Here is a 13966-nt window from a genome sequence, read left to right as displayed (position 1 = left end):
AGAGAGACACCGGGAGCCATCGGGCAGCCCCCCCAGAGAGAGACACAGAAAGAGAGAGAAAGAGAGCCGCTGCCTGGGACTGTAACCTTGAGACTTGATAAACATAGGCCTGCGCCGGCAGCACAGCTGGGACGGAGAAGAGGGGGGGGTTCAGCCGGCCGCTTGTAAGAGCTTTTAACCCCTTTTTAGAAAATGAGAACTTTACAGAACATTGACCTTTTCTAGAAGATAGAGTAGAAGATGAAGAAAGAAATGGGCCAGTGTGAGAGAAGTCTAAGCGAGTGAGAGATAGTAGAAAAATAGAGAAGAATCCTAGTGGGAAGAGATGATAGAGTAGCTTTTGCTAGACTCTTTTTGTATAGCCATAGACAGAACCATGTTCCTTGTGATACAGAGACTGCATTCTAGGGGGAGGCAAGGGCCTCAGAACCAAGAGAGTTCAGTGTTGATGCCCCTCAGCCCCAGGGGGTGAAAATATAGGGGGGACAGGTGTCCCAAAAGAGAGATTGTGGGGACAGGTGTCCCAAAAGAGAGACTGTGCCTTTTTTAGATCGAGACAGAACATCCTTAAAAGACAACCCTAGAAGCAGTTCTAGTCCGTGTTCAGTAGTAAAAGCACTAGACATGAAAAAGAAAAAGTCACGACAGCAGATGTACTCTGGGTAATGCCACGAGTGACACAAAAACACACGAAGCTTCAGCTGTGTTTCCAGAAGAAGCCCATGGCACAAGAAAGACTCCTCTCCTCTTGATGAACTAAAAATTGATTGTCTAAAAAGTAGTGCTAGACTGAGAGTTAGTGATTTAAAAAACAAAATGTATTGTATTAAAAATTTAGTAGGGGGGAGGAGGAAATGCACTTGTGAAGTTTTCATTTTCCCTGTGTGTGTGTTCCTTTTTATCTGTAGTTGTAGAGTAGTTAATAAAGTTCTGGTTCTTTTTCCCTAAGTAAGAGCCTGCTTTGCTTATTCCTGGTCACATCTCACAGCAGAAACCAGAGAGAAAGTATCTTCATAGAAGCACTGGCATTGTGCCAGTGTCAAACCATGACATTTTTGGTTCCCTGACCGGGAATCGAATTTTGGAAGAATGATAAGATAAAGTTGTGAGTAAAGCTGTGAAATGAGACCAAAGAAGAATAAGAACAAAGCATGTATTGAGTTAAAATCTAGAGATGAAAGTTTTCTTGTTTTGTAAAAGTGTTGAAGTGTTTTGTAATTTTGTTAATAATTTTAGAAAGTGTGTTCTCAGAGGCGAAGAGTAGAATGTGGTAGTTTGACAGGAAATGTGTTTTTTGAGATGCTGTGTTTTTGGCCAATAGATATTCAGACTTTAATATTGGCATTTAACCTGACCATTGAGACATGGACACGCCTCTGAGAACACGGGGTTAAAAGCAGAGCTCTCCCCTGAGAAGTTCTCTTGGGTTTCCGGCGGGAAAGAGTTCGGGTCTCTCCCCTGGCCCAGCTGCTGGCTGGGCAGGGGGAGGAGAAAGCCATGTGGCCGAGAGAAGTAGGCCTGAGCCCGAGAGTAGAAAGGTAGAAGAGAGACACAGAGAGAGAGAGAGACACCGGGAGCCATCGGGCAGCCCCCCCAGAGAGAGACACAGAAAGAGAGAGAGAGAGAGCCGCTGCCTGGGACTGTAACCTTGAGACTTGATAAACATGGGCCTGTGCCGGCAGCACGGCTGAGACGGAGAAGAGGGGGGGGTTCAGCCGGCCGCTTGTAGGAGCTTTTAACCCCTTTTTAGAAAATGAGAACTTTACAGAACATTGACCTTTTCTAGAAGATAGAGTAGAAGATGAAGAAAGAAATGGGCCAGTGTAAGAGAAGTCTAAGCGAGTGAGAGATAGTAGAAAAATAGAGAAGAATCCTAGTGGGAAAAAATGATAGAGTAGCTTTTGCTAGACTCTTTTTGTATAGCCATAGACAGAACCATGTTCCTTGTAATACAGAGACTGCATTCTAGGGAGAGGCAAGAGCCTCAGAACCAAGAGAGTTCAGTGTTGATGCCCCTCAGCCCCAGGGAGTGAAAATATAAAGGAGACAAGTGTCCCAAAAGAGAGATTGTGGAGACAGGTGTCCCAAAAGAGAGACTGTGCCTTTTTTAGATCGAGACAGAACATCCTTAAAAGACAACCCTAGAAGCAGTTCTAGTCCGTGTTCAGTAGTAAAAGCACTAAACATGAAAAAGAAAAAGTCACGACAGCAGATGTACTCTGAGTAATGCCACGAGTGACACAAAAACACACGAAGCTTCAGCTGTGTTTCCAGAAGAAGCCCATGACACAAGAAAAACTCCTCTCCTCTTGATGAACTAAAAATTGATTGTCTAAAAAGTAGTGCTAGACTGAGAGTTAGTGATTTAAAAAACAAAATGTATTGTATTAAAAATTTAGTAGGGGGGAGGAGGAAATGCACTTGTGAAGTTTTCATTTTCCCTGTGTGTGTGTTCCTTTTTATCTGTAGTTGTAGAGTAGTTAATAAAGTTCTAGTTCTTTTTCCCTAAGTAAGAGCCTGCTTTGCTTATTCCTAGTCACATCTCACAGCAGAAACCAGAAAAAAGTATCTTCATAGAAGCACTAGCATTGTGCCAGTGTCAAACCATGACAGACAGTTAGCTGTCATTAGCTGTCTCTATACATTTGTTACAGCATACACAGAGATGTGTCAAAGGAAGAAATTAGGATTTGTTTATCGGCTTTGTGTGGTGGTTTGACAGGAAATATGTTTTCTGGGATGCTGTGGTCAGGCCAATTGGTGCTCAGATTTTAATATTGGCACCTAATGTGGCCATTGGGACATTGGATCCGCCTCTGAGAACACGGGGTTAAAGCAGGGCTCTCCCTGGGAGGCTCTCTTGGGTTCTGGTCAGTGAAGGGTTCAGAGCTCCCCTGCCCGGCTGCGGGCTGGGCGGGGCAGGGGCAGCCATGCGGCCGGGTGAGGCAGGCCGGGGCCTGGACAGAAGGGAGGGGAAGGCCCCTGCAGGGTGGAAGGGTGGAGGAGCACTGAGAGGCATCGGGCAGCCACCACCCCCTCCAGGAGAGACAGAGAGAGAGCCTGTGCCTGTGCTTGCGCCACCTTGAAATTTAATAGTGGCCGGCCGAGAAGGAGAAGGGGGGGTGCGAGAAGGTGCCTGGCAGGGCAGCCATGGGAGTTCTGGACAGACAGAGCCTCAGATTTTTAACCCTTTTCTTGGATGATGGAAACCTTACAAATGCTAATCCTCCTGGAGCTGAATGAGAAGAGAGATATAGATGAGATAAGAGGAAATGGGCCACGAGAGAAATAGAGAAGAACTCAGGTGGAAGAGATGATGGAGTAGCTTTTGCTGGACTCTTTTTGTACAGCAATGGACAGAACCATGTTTCCTTGGGATACAGGGACTGCATTCTAGGGGGAGGCAATGCCTCAGGACCAAGAGGGTTCGGTGTGGGTACCCCTCAGCCCCAGGGGGTGAAAAATATGGGGGGGACAGATGTCCCAAAGTTGAGACTGTGCCTTTTTGGAGTGGGACGAAGCATCCTTAAAAGTCGATGCTAGAAGCAGCTCTGGTCCATGTTCAGTGGTGAGAGCGCTGGACATGAAAGGAAGAGGTCACCATTGGCACAAGAAGGACTCCTTCTCCTCTTGATGAACTGAGGATTGAGTATTCTGAAGGGTGGTGCTGGACCGAGAGTCAATGATTTGGGGGTTGTATTGTATTGGGAATTTGGTGGGGAGGAGGAGGAGATGTATTTGTGAAGTTTTCATTTTCGTTGTGTGTTTTTTTTTTTCTTTTCCCTTGTTTAGTTTAGTTAATAAATTTTTCTTTTTCCCTAAGTGGGAGCCTGCTTTGCTTATTCCTGGTCACATCTCACAGCAGAAACCAGGGAGAGAGTATTCTCATGGAGGCACTGGCATTGTACCAGTGTCAAACCATGACACTTTGCCAGTAATTCATCATGTGATTTTTGACAAGTCCTTTCATCCTCCCTACTTTAATGTAATGACCAATCTAAAAATGCATCTAATAACCAATTTGTAGACCCATTCTAATTTCTATTTACAAATTACACTACCAAACTCATGCCTTGTCAACTCAAAGCTATGGGAAAATTAAGCTATTATCATCACCCACAAACAGCATCTCGGCATAAATTTTTCCTTCCTGGCAAATGATGTCAAGGTGAGCAGACAGTCACCTAGACACTGGAACCAGAGCCAGAGTCTCATGCCATACACTTTGTCTTGGAAGGATTATTCTTCAGGATTATTCTGTTATTCCACAGACTTGCTGATCCAACTTCTCCACTTTTGTAGACTTAATGACAATAGGCTTTCAACATTTCAGCTAGAAGCCACCTCCCACCTGCAGATATTATGGTTTGACATCTCTGCCCTCTGCTTTTGGCTTTTGAGGGACACTGCAGTCTTCGGCAGCTTATGGCACTCGGCACCTGCTGCCACAGTGCCTCAGACTTTAAAGCTCCTTAGGGCTGCACACTGAGAAGGGCAAAACAACTCAGGTTTCAGTGGGCCACTCTGCAAGGACAGAATCCATCCCGTACAATATTAGTTGCTCATGAAGCCTGCTGCCTCTTCACATCAGGGCTGGATCATACCTGGCCCGTGTCAGGTTACAGCTGTTTGCCCTTACCACAAAATTTCAGTCCTTGCAGAAGCACAGATAGATCCCAGTTTGAGTCACTGCAGCACAGTCAAGCACAGCTATTCTTCATGTCAGACACCTGTGTTACTGGCTGGAAATTGCTGCATCACCATTTTATGCAGCTAAATGGTTAATTTGCAGCAAACTACTGGATTTCAGCAGTTGTGGTGGGACTTTCAGATGGCCACAGACTTTACAGTTAATATCCTCTGGGATGGAAAGAGCTATAAAAATGTAACACTAGACCGACCCTGTATATTGGCTTATTACTCTCCTTATTCCAAAGTGTGCAAACTGCCTTGCTTGGGGTAGTGGTCCTGCAGAAACAGTTAAGAGTACTTTTTTAAATTAGTCAGCTGCCCTGACATCCCTTCCTTGTCATACTTCTCTGTACCTACATAAATCCTTGGCAAGAAAGTGTAACGGGTCAACAGCTGTGAATAGAACCTTCGCTCTTAGCCATGATTTATTAAGTGAAGGCTGAGCTCAATGGCAATGTCACAAATTCTAAATCTGTTCAATGACTTTAAAGTTTTCTAAGGATAAATAATAAAAGCTTCTCATCTTCTGTACTTTAAGAGTCATTACTTACTATTTGCATTTCATAACATAGCAGCTGCAATAGCAAATATATTTTGGAACATGATTTCTTGTGACAATGTCTAAATACTTGCAAAGGTTTTAAAAATAAAGCACTTAGGCTTCTCTGGCTTTGGAAAATCAGATGACCACCATATTTCTTCTGTAGTAATGCTAGTGGCTGAAGTAAAAGCTCCCTGTTGCTAAAGACCTTGCACAGAAATCACAGACATTTGCTTAGTGGCTTTTCTATTTTAAGTGGGATTATCTGAAAAAATGGTGTCACCTCTAAGGTCTCAGAAGTCTTTGCAATGGCAGTATAGAGGAAATGAGGGGATGCAACTCTGAAGTAAACCAGAAATTAGTTCTTATGTACAGTAAGAATTTCATAAAATGTAAGTAGTGCACTGTGTTCCTCTCCATACTGCACTGCTGGGCAGCCCTGAAGGCCTGCATGCCACAAGGTCTGCATTAGATATCCTCAGAGGATGTAGACTTAAAATGTAAAAGTAATAAGGCATGGGGAACATAGGAGAAAAGATGACGTGAAATAGCATTTATCTTAAGAAATAGCCAGCTCAAGGGAGATGATCGCAGTCTAAAAATACTTTCAAGGAGACAGACTGAATGAATGAGAAGACTCATTAACTGTAAGGATACAGCTGGAGGAGGACAAGCAGTCCTGGACTGAAAGAAAAGCTGAGGTCGAAAGCAATCAGAGAAAGTGGCCCCAGTGAGAGCAGAAGTGATTTGGTGTGTGTAGGGATGATGAGAGCCATCAGGCAGTATGAGGTATGACAACAATTTCAAGTTAACTTCATTGATTGCTGGCTGAATGGACATAAAGAAAGTTAAAAAAACTCATTGCTAATCACTTTCTGCTCAAAAAACCTCAAAGCCCCAGCAAAGCCAAAAGGGTTTTTCTTTCTTGAACAGCAAATTATATTACAAGGAGGAGATGCATGGATAGAAACCATAAGCAGCAACAGCAGAGCCCATATAGTTCTCTTTGAGTTATTTAAAGACAAGACAGAGCTATCATAGTTGGAGTAAAGCAATGACCTACTTGTGCAATACAAATGAAGGGAGAAGAAAATTTAAACCTATGTGGGGTCTCTGTGTCCTGCTTGATACTTAAACCTATGGAAACATATTAGACAACAAACAGCAAGATGGTCTTTAATAATGACATATCCAGATGTGGGTTTTTTGATTTTCCATCTCTTTTCTGGAAAGCCAGGGGAATAAAGAATCCTTGGAGATTACACCAAAAGTCAGCAAACATGGACCAAAGAGTGCTTCAGTCCTCTTATGGAGCCGTCCTGGCAGCAGCCTTGTCTTCATTACACCAAAAAGCTTTTAGCATTGGTTGTCCTGCTGAATCTAACCAGCAAGTGATGTCAGAGCTCCAGCATGCCAGTCCCATGTCCCTTAAGTTTTTTGAAGTCAGATTTGCTAGTCTCCACAGATGTTTACAAATAAAATTTTAAGTTCTCAAGTGTGTAGTGGGTTGACTCTGGGTGGACACCAGGCACCAACCAAAGGCCCTCTATTACTTCTCTCTGCATCTGGACAGGGGAGAGAAAATATAACTAAGGAAGGGTTCATGGGTTGAGATAAGGACTTGGAGAGATCACTCACCAAATACTGTCTTGGGTAAAAGAGATTCAAATTGGGGATATTAATTGAATTTATGACTAACAAAATCAGAGTGGGATGGTAAGAAGTAAAATGAAATTTAAAAACACCTTCTCCCCACCCCTCTTTCCCCTCCTTCCTGAGATCCACCTCCTCTCCCCCAGAGCAGTGCAAGGAGATGGGGAATGGGGGTTATGGTCAGTTCAGCACTCGTTATTTCTGCTGCTAGCAGGGACAGGAGTCCCTCCCCTGCTGCAATGTGGAGTCCCTCTCATGGGATACAGTCCCCCACAAACTTCTCCAATATAAGTCCATCCTATGGGCAACAGTTTTCCATGAACTGGGGTCACTCTTCCATGGGATATAGTTCTTTAGGCACAGCCTGCTACAGCTGGGTCCCCACAAGGTCTCAAGTCCTATCAGGAAACCTGCTCCAGCGTGGGCTCCTCTCTCCATGTGTCTGCAGGTCCCTGCCAGGAGCCTGTCCCAGCACAGGCCTCCCACAGGTTCACAGCCTCCTCTCAGGCATCCACCTGCTCTGCTGTGGGTCTCTGCCACAGGCTGCAGGTGGATCCCTATAGCCCTGTGGCCCTCTGTGGGCTACAGGGTGACAGCTGCCTCACCATGGTCTTCACATGGGCTACAGGGCAATCTTGGCTCTGGCACCAGGAACACTTCCTCCCTCTGCTCCACTGGGTGTCCTGCAGAGTCATTCTTGTCATGTGTTTTCACCCCACACTTCTCTGGCTGCAATTACATGTGCTCAACAACTTTTTCTCTTCTCCAATATGTTATGAGAGAGATGTACTATAATTCCTGATTGGCACAGCCTTGGTCAGCAGCACATACATCTTGGAGCCACCTGGCATTGACTCTGCTGGACATGGAGGAAGCTTCTGGCAGTGTCTCACAGAAGCCACCCTGTACCCTCTCCACTACCAAAACCTGGTCATGCAGACTCAATATACAGTGTCATACACTGTTTGCACAGTGCTTCATTTAACATGTTGCCAGTCACCTTAATAATTGTTCCAGAGTTATCAATTAGAAATAAATGGAATATGTTGCTCAGTTCACTTCACAAGAGGCAAGGCAGGAGCAATAGAGGCAAGGCTGTGCCCCTAAAGACTCTTCAAGGCATGCAAAAATTCCATTCATTAATTAACTATGATAGATTAGAAGCCACCTGAGATTATTTAAAAAAATTATACCATCTCAAAAGTCAGTACTTAGAAGTCCTGATCCTGTTTACCTTAGGCTCTGACAAATCCCAGCATCTCTCCAATAAAATTGTGCAAACTATGTAAACACATGAAAGCAAGCAGGACAGAAGCTTCATAGATGAAGACAATAATGAAAACACTCAGTCCTACAGGTAGCAGAGAACTGTATCCCAGTCCTTGAGAAAAGATTTGAGCATATTCTTAGCTTCTAGCATAGACATAATCCCATAACTGCAGCTGCACTACTCACACCATTTTTTTAATGTGTTTTCCAGGTATGCTGGTTAGAGTGCAGTAATCAATGACTTCCAGGACTGCATTGAGGGCATTTTTCTGACTTCAAATATTGTATCTTTTTAGATAGAATAATGTGACATCAGATAAGTCTCCAGACTTCTGACCCCAGTTTCATATATTGCATTATTACAGTTACATGAAGAGGTTTACATGCTGGAAAGGAAAATTACATGCATGGGCATAAATGGACACATGATTGAGGGGCACAAGAGATGTCTGTTTACACCACAAAAGGTTTTGTTAGTGTCTCAACACAGCCAGCTATCACCCTATCCCTTCCTCTAGCCTTATCAACCTTGAGATATTTATAAAAGTTTCCCTGCATAGGCATAGAAGTAGAGATTTTAGTCAGCTACATTTTTTCCTTTCAGTTTTCCAAACCATAAGAAAACAGTCTCTATGCTCACTTGTGGAATTACATTAGGGAAATTAACCCAGTGAGAATGTAGTTTAATCTATTAACATGAAACAAAATGTAGGTTAGTATAACTACACAAATACTCAGCCCTTAGAAAATCTAGCACCAGAACCATGGTAGCTCACAGCCATGACTTGGTGTTCCAATTCTTATACAAGGAGCTTGAAGCACTTTCAAATAGGGAATAAGTTTTGCTTTTCTCATTTTACAGCTGAGAAGATAAAAGTGTCTTCTACAAGGGGAAGCAAGAAACTGAGCCTGGGGCCATGTCAATTCCAGCCATATGTTATTGTTTGAATTATTTAATGCAGCAGTACCAATGCCAGTGCCAAGTGCTTTTGAGGTGGGTGTGATTTGTGGGATTAAAGTGACAAATTTAAGACTACAGCATATTTTTTGGCAGGAAGAGAGGAAGAAGCACTCAATGAAAGCAGCAAGTTAGTTCCTCTTCACCACCAGGATACATTTCAGCTTATGTATCTAAATCAAATGGGCAAAAAAATCTTTGTGCTTAAAAATAGATTTTTAAAAGGAAACCTGGGAAACTGGTCTACTGTGTGGACACTTACATTGAAATCTATTTTCACACATCTGTGAGAAAAATCTTCGGTAGCATTGGTGTTCAGTATTCTTTTCCTTTCCCTTGCCTTTGTTCTTCTTTACTAACAGCTGCCACCTACTTATGGCATTAATTTTGTGGAATTTACTTCATCTTTTTCCACTTTCTTCTTGCCAAATTGCCGAGATTTTAGGTATCGGCCATATGGCAACCAGTCCCTCACTCAAAGTTCTCTTATTTTATCTTCTACCTGATGTGACAATTTAGACTGTAGAAAAGCAATGGAAAATTACAGTGCATTGACAACAGTGTGTGATTTAAAACAAATACTTTCTCATGCCAAGGAAATATGGAACATTAATAGTAATCTCTAAAGCAAGACAGAGAGCTGATGCTACACATTGTAAATATTGCATTTTCATCAAGATCTTTTTTGAGTTGACTAGAAAGAGACTGGGGCAAATCTCAAAATAAGGAAGAAGTTCAAAAGCATATGTTAGACAGTCAATGCTCTTGGCACTTGTAGGACATTAAGTGTGAACACAATTGCCAGTATCAATTTCATGCTGTTGTGTCTGCTTAAGTTAGAGAAGTTCTCACCTGGAGCTTGGGTGCCATGGAAATGTATGAAGATCCAAGTAGAATTGAGTGCTGCTATACTTGTTCTCATCCCAAACAGAAAACAATCTCAGGAAAATTGAGGCTTATTTTTAATTATATTTATATTTTGAAGGGGCCTAAGATGGATGCAATGGCCCATTTACTGAAAAATGATGTGTTAAGGACTGATCTTACATCAGAACAGGGTGTGATAAAAAAAATTCAAAAGCATGCCCAAAGATAATCTAAGCTGTGGAGGACAATGGAGTGTTTTCCTCCCTTCCCCATAATAATATGAGAGGTAGGCAGTGACTTGTTATTGTCATTATATTTTATGAAATAGTGAATGTCTGTGTGGCTAGTGAGCCCTTGATTGTTACTGAGCTGACTGCCAGAGCAGTGAGATGAAGCAAGAATGTGGCACTCCTCTGAGGCATTCATCTGCAGATGAACAGATGTCATCATGTGGAAACAGAAAAGTGGTATCAAGACATCCCTGGCCCCCTGGAATGGAAGGCATCCATCTTCTTCCACTCACCCAACAAAGCTCACTGATACACATGCCACATCAGATGGCTCTAGTGTCTCAGGCTGGTAGGTGTTTAGATGCTGAAGAAGCAGTGGAATTTGAAAAACAACAAGCCTTAGAAACTGCAATTATCCTTCCCATAACTCCAGTGGCTTCAGGATCAGGCAGAGGCAGTTCATCACTCTGCTTCTCCTAACACCATTGCTTTAAGTTTGGCTGTGGAAAAAATTGAACAGGGTAACAATTTTAATGTGCATGCAAGTTTGACCTTTGCATCCCAGTCTTTCAAAGGAATAGAGGCTTTCAAAGAAATAGAGGCTTTGGCCATGAGGTGTGTGTTCAGACTGCCCAGCTTGTTTCTGAACTGCTAAAAGGTAGTCAGGACCATTGGTTTATCCGTGCACCAATATCTCACTCTCAATGTCAACATCTGTCTTAACTGCAGTCTCTCAACGTTCTCTACCCAAACGCTGCTACTGCACAGCACCAGGAGCACTACAGCAACAGACCTCAGTGCAGTTACTTGCTTTCTTCTGTCCCAGTTTGGGTTGGCTGCAGCTCCCGTTATGCATCTGGAGGCGTTTCACTGTTTAGATGATTACCATCAAGTTCAGATTTTCATCCTTACACAATAAGGATCAGTTTGCAATCAAGTATTTTGGAATGCTTTCTGGCCATTTATCACACAACTAATCTCAGCAACCCCCTTTCAGAATGTTCTAAAAAAGCATTAATGTGTAAGTGTTCTACAAGCATGGTTAATGATAGGATGTTGAACAGTGAAAACCATTTTCACTTTGATACAGACTATCTTATTCTGACTTTGGAGCATGTTTGGATAGGTATAACATTATCATTTGCATGAGAGATAATATTTAGCAAGAACACAAAACAATAGGCACTGCTAACATTCACCCTAGGTAAAACAGCTTTGTCACTGTCCAGTCATATTTCACACTTTGCACACTAAACGCTGCTCATTTCACTGCACTGAACTATGCCTCTGGCAAATGTAGAACAGGACCTATCCAGAACCATAATGTCTTATGCCAACAAAAAAACTGTTTTATTTTTTTTAAGCTAGAATTTTTAAGGTGAAAATATGGCATTTGTACTCACTAAGCCAGCAATCTTCTCAGGAGATGCTGTTTCATCCTCACTTACTTGGGATCTATTAGTCTCTTCTGCCTCTGCAAACAACTGAGCAGTTTTGATTGGCTATGTGGGCTTCTGCATCATCAGCCTGAGGTGGTGAAACCACTCATCAAAGTTGGGGTCGTGTTTCTTGTACAACCCAAAACAATGCAGGTGACGGAAACGAAGGTTTACCTCATTTCTTTAGAGAAGTAACATCTTCCCCCTTTCCCACAGTCCACACTTACTTCCATAGTGCTTGAGATTCACTGAAAAATGAATGCTATGACTAACACTGAAAAACACTTAAGCTTTCAGAAAGCTTAAGTGTTTTTCAAAAAAGACTTTTTCATTTTCAAGAAAAAACACCTGAGTTTTTCACTGAAAACATACAGATTTTTCAAGCAGTGCTATTTGTTAAAAACCACTAAGGATTGGTTTTCTGTCTGTTACTGGATTTCTTAGTCCTGGTCTAAGTACATGGCATAAAAAAAATCTATACTACTGCTATGGAAAAAAAGTAAGTTTGTGTTCAGTGAGCATGGTAAGAAGCATTTCAGTTCCCATTAACTAAATTAATTTAATCACAATAATAACATGAAGAAAACAAGAAGTTGATGAAACTCCCCTTTTGGCCTTGGAAAATCCATTTCCTCCATTTCTTAATATGTATGAGATGCAGAAGAAATCTTTGCTGGCAGGGCTTCAGTTCAAGATAAAAATTATAATGCTGCAGTGCACAATGGCAAAAGCATTTCACAAAAATTCCTGTTGAGCAATTAGAAAAAAGATATATTATTCCTCTCAGATCATAAGCGTAGCTTGATTTTAACTTCAAAAAGTAATTCAGAACATTTCAAACAACAGTTATTATGCATTTTAAATTAAGCAAGTCTGAGCAAGTTGTTACTGAAAATTTGACAGAGCTAATCAAGAAGCTCTCTGGACCACCAATATTATTTAAATGAATTTGCCACTTCTAGGAAAGATTTCAGAGGACTGAGGTGAGGAAAGAACTAAGACAGCATCAGCTTTTCAGTAAGTAGGTATACTGATTTAAATTGACATAGCAGGAAAAGGGAAGGAAATAATGGAATAACCCATAATTTTTGATCATTCCAGGACATAGAAAGCAAAACTAATTGAAATTAATAAAGCTTACAAGAAATAGAGCTGGTTAGATAAAACTGACTCCTTATATTGATCAGCTAGAATTCAAAATTGGTTGAAGAAAAAGCCAACACACGTGTAGTATTTCTATTACTGATGGGCATTTAAAAGTGTGCCATGTGACAGACTGAAGCCAGATTTATACAAAATTAACTGTTCTGGTATGAAGTACGTTGCAACTAAGGTTTCTGAATTGTATACAGACATCCATTAAGCATAATTGTCTGTTCTTATTTTAAAAATTGCTTCTTTACTATAACATTATTTAACATTATTTTCAATAATTGAAATACAAGATGAAATTACCTTTCAAATCTCATCTAAAGATGAAAAAGTTTCAAAGGAGAGAAGCAGAGGAAACGAGTGAATACAACTGGCCACTTCCTACAACCAGCCTGCTTTGTTTCCTGGCTGTGAACTGCATTCAAAGGAATGTAGAAACATTATAGGGCTTCACCGACCACAGAAGCAATAGGCACAGGGACTATTTATATTTCAAATGTGATGTCACAGCCAAGACTGTTATAAAAATGAGGTAGAGGAGCAATAGAGTTGATACTATACAATTCTTTTAGCAGTCCTGCTTTGCTATTAGTGCTCGAATTAAAAATGCATTTAAATTATTGTAAAGGATCCAAAGGAGAGTGCCACGAACACAGGATCCAGAAGACTTGAGTCTATTTACTTACTTTTAAAAAGAAAGCTGAAGAGTGACTTGTTCAGTTTGAAAATGCCTACAGCGAAAACAGCAATGTCACACCATGCACTTCAGTTTGGCAGACAAAAGACAAAAGATCTGACAGCTGGATATGGAAAGATGACAAATTCAGGCTCAATGTAAGAGGCATGTGTTTAATAGTAAGTAATTATACTTTAAACAATTTGGGTGGATTCTTAATTGTAGGAGCTTTCAAATCAATGCAGAATACTTCTTCTAAGAACAGCTTTAGTTCAAACAAGAATTTGAGGAAGTCTTGGAAACTGCTCAGCAAGAGAGCAGACTGAACACATGGTGTTGTTTCCTTCTGCCTTCTGAATCAGATTACACTGGAACTGTTAAATTTTTCTCATGGAAATACCTCAAAGGAGGGAAGAGAAGCGGGCAGGAGCATTTTGGACACACAGGATCATGCAATACAGTGGGGACTATATGGATGCATAACAGCAC

The sequence above is a fragment of the Molothrus aeneus genome, chromosome 6, assembly GCF_037042795.1.
Source record: "Molothrus aeneus isolate 106 chromosome 6, BPBGC_Maene_1.0, whole genome shotgun sequence".
Classification (NCBI taxonomy): Eukaryota; Metazoa; Chordata; class Aves; order Passeriformes; family Icteridae; genus Molothrus; species Molothrus aeneus.
The sequence above is the reverse complement of the archived record's forward strand: the minus strand, read 5'-3'. Positions refer to the sequence as shown.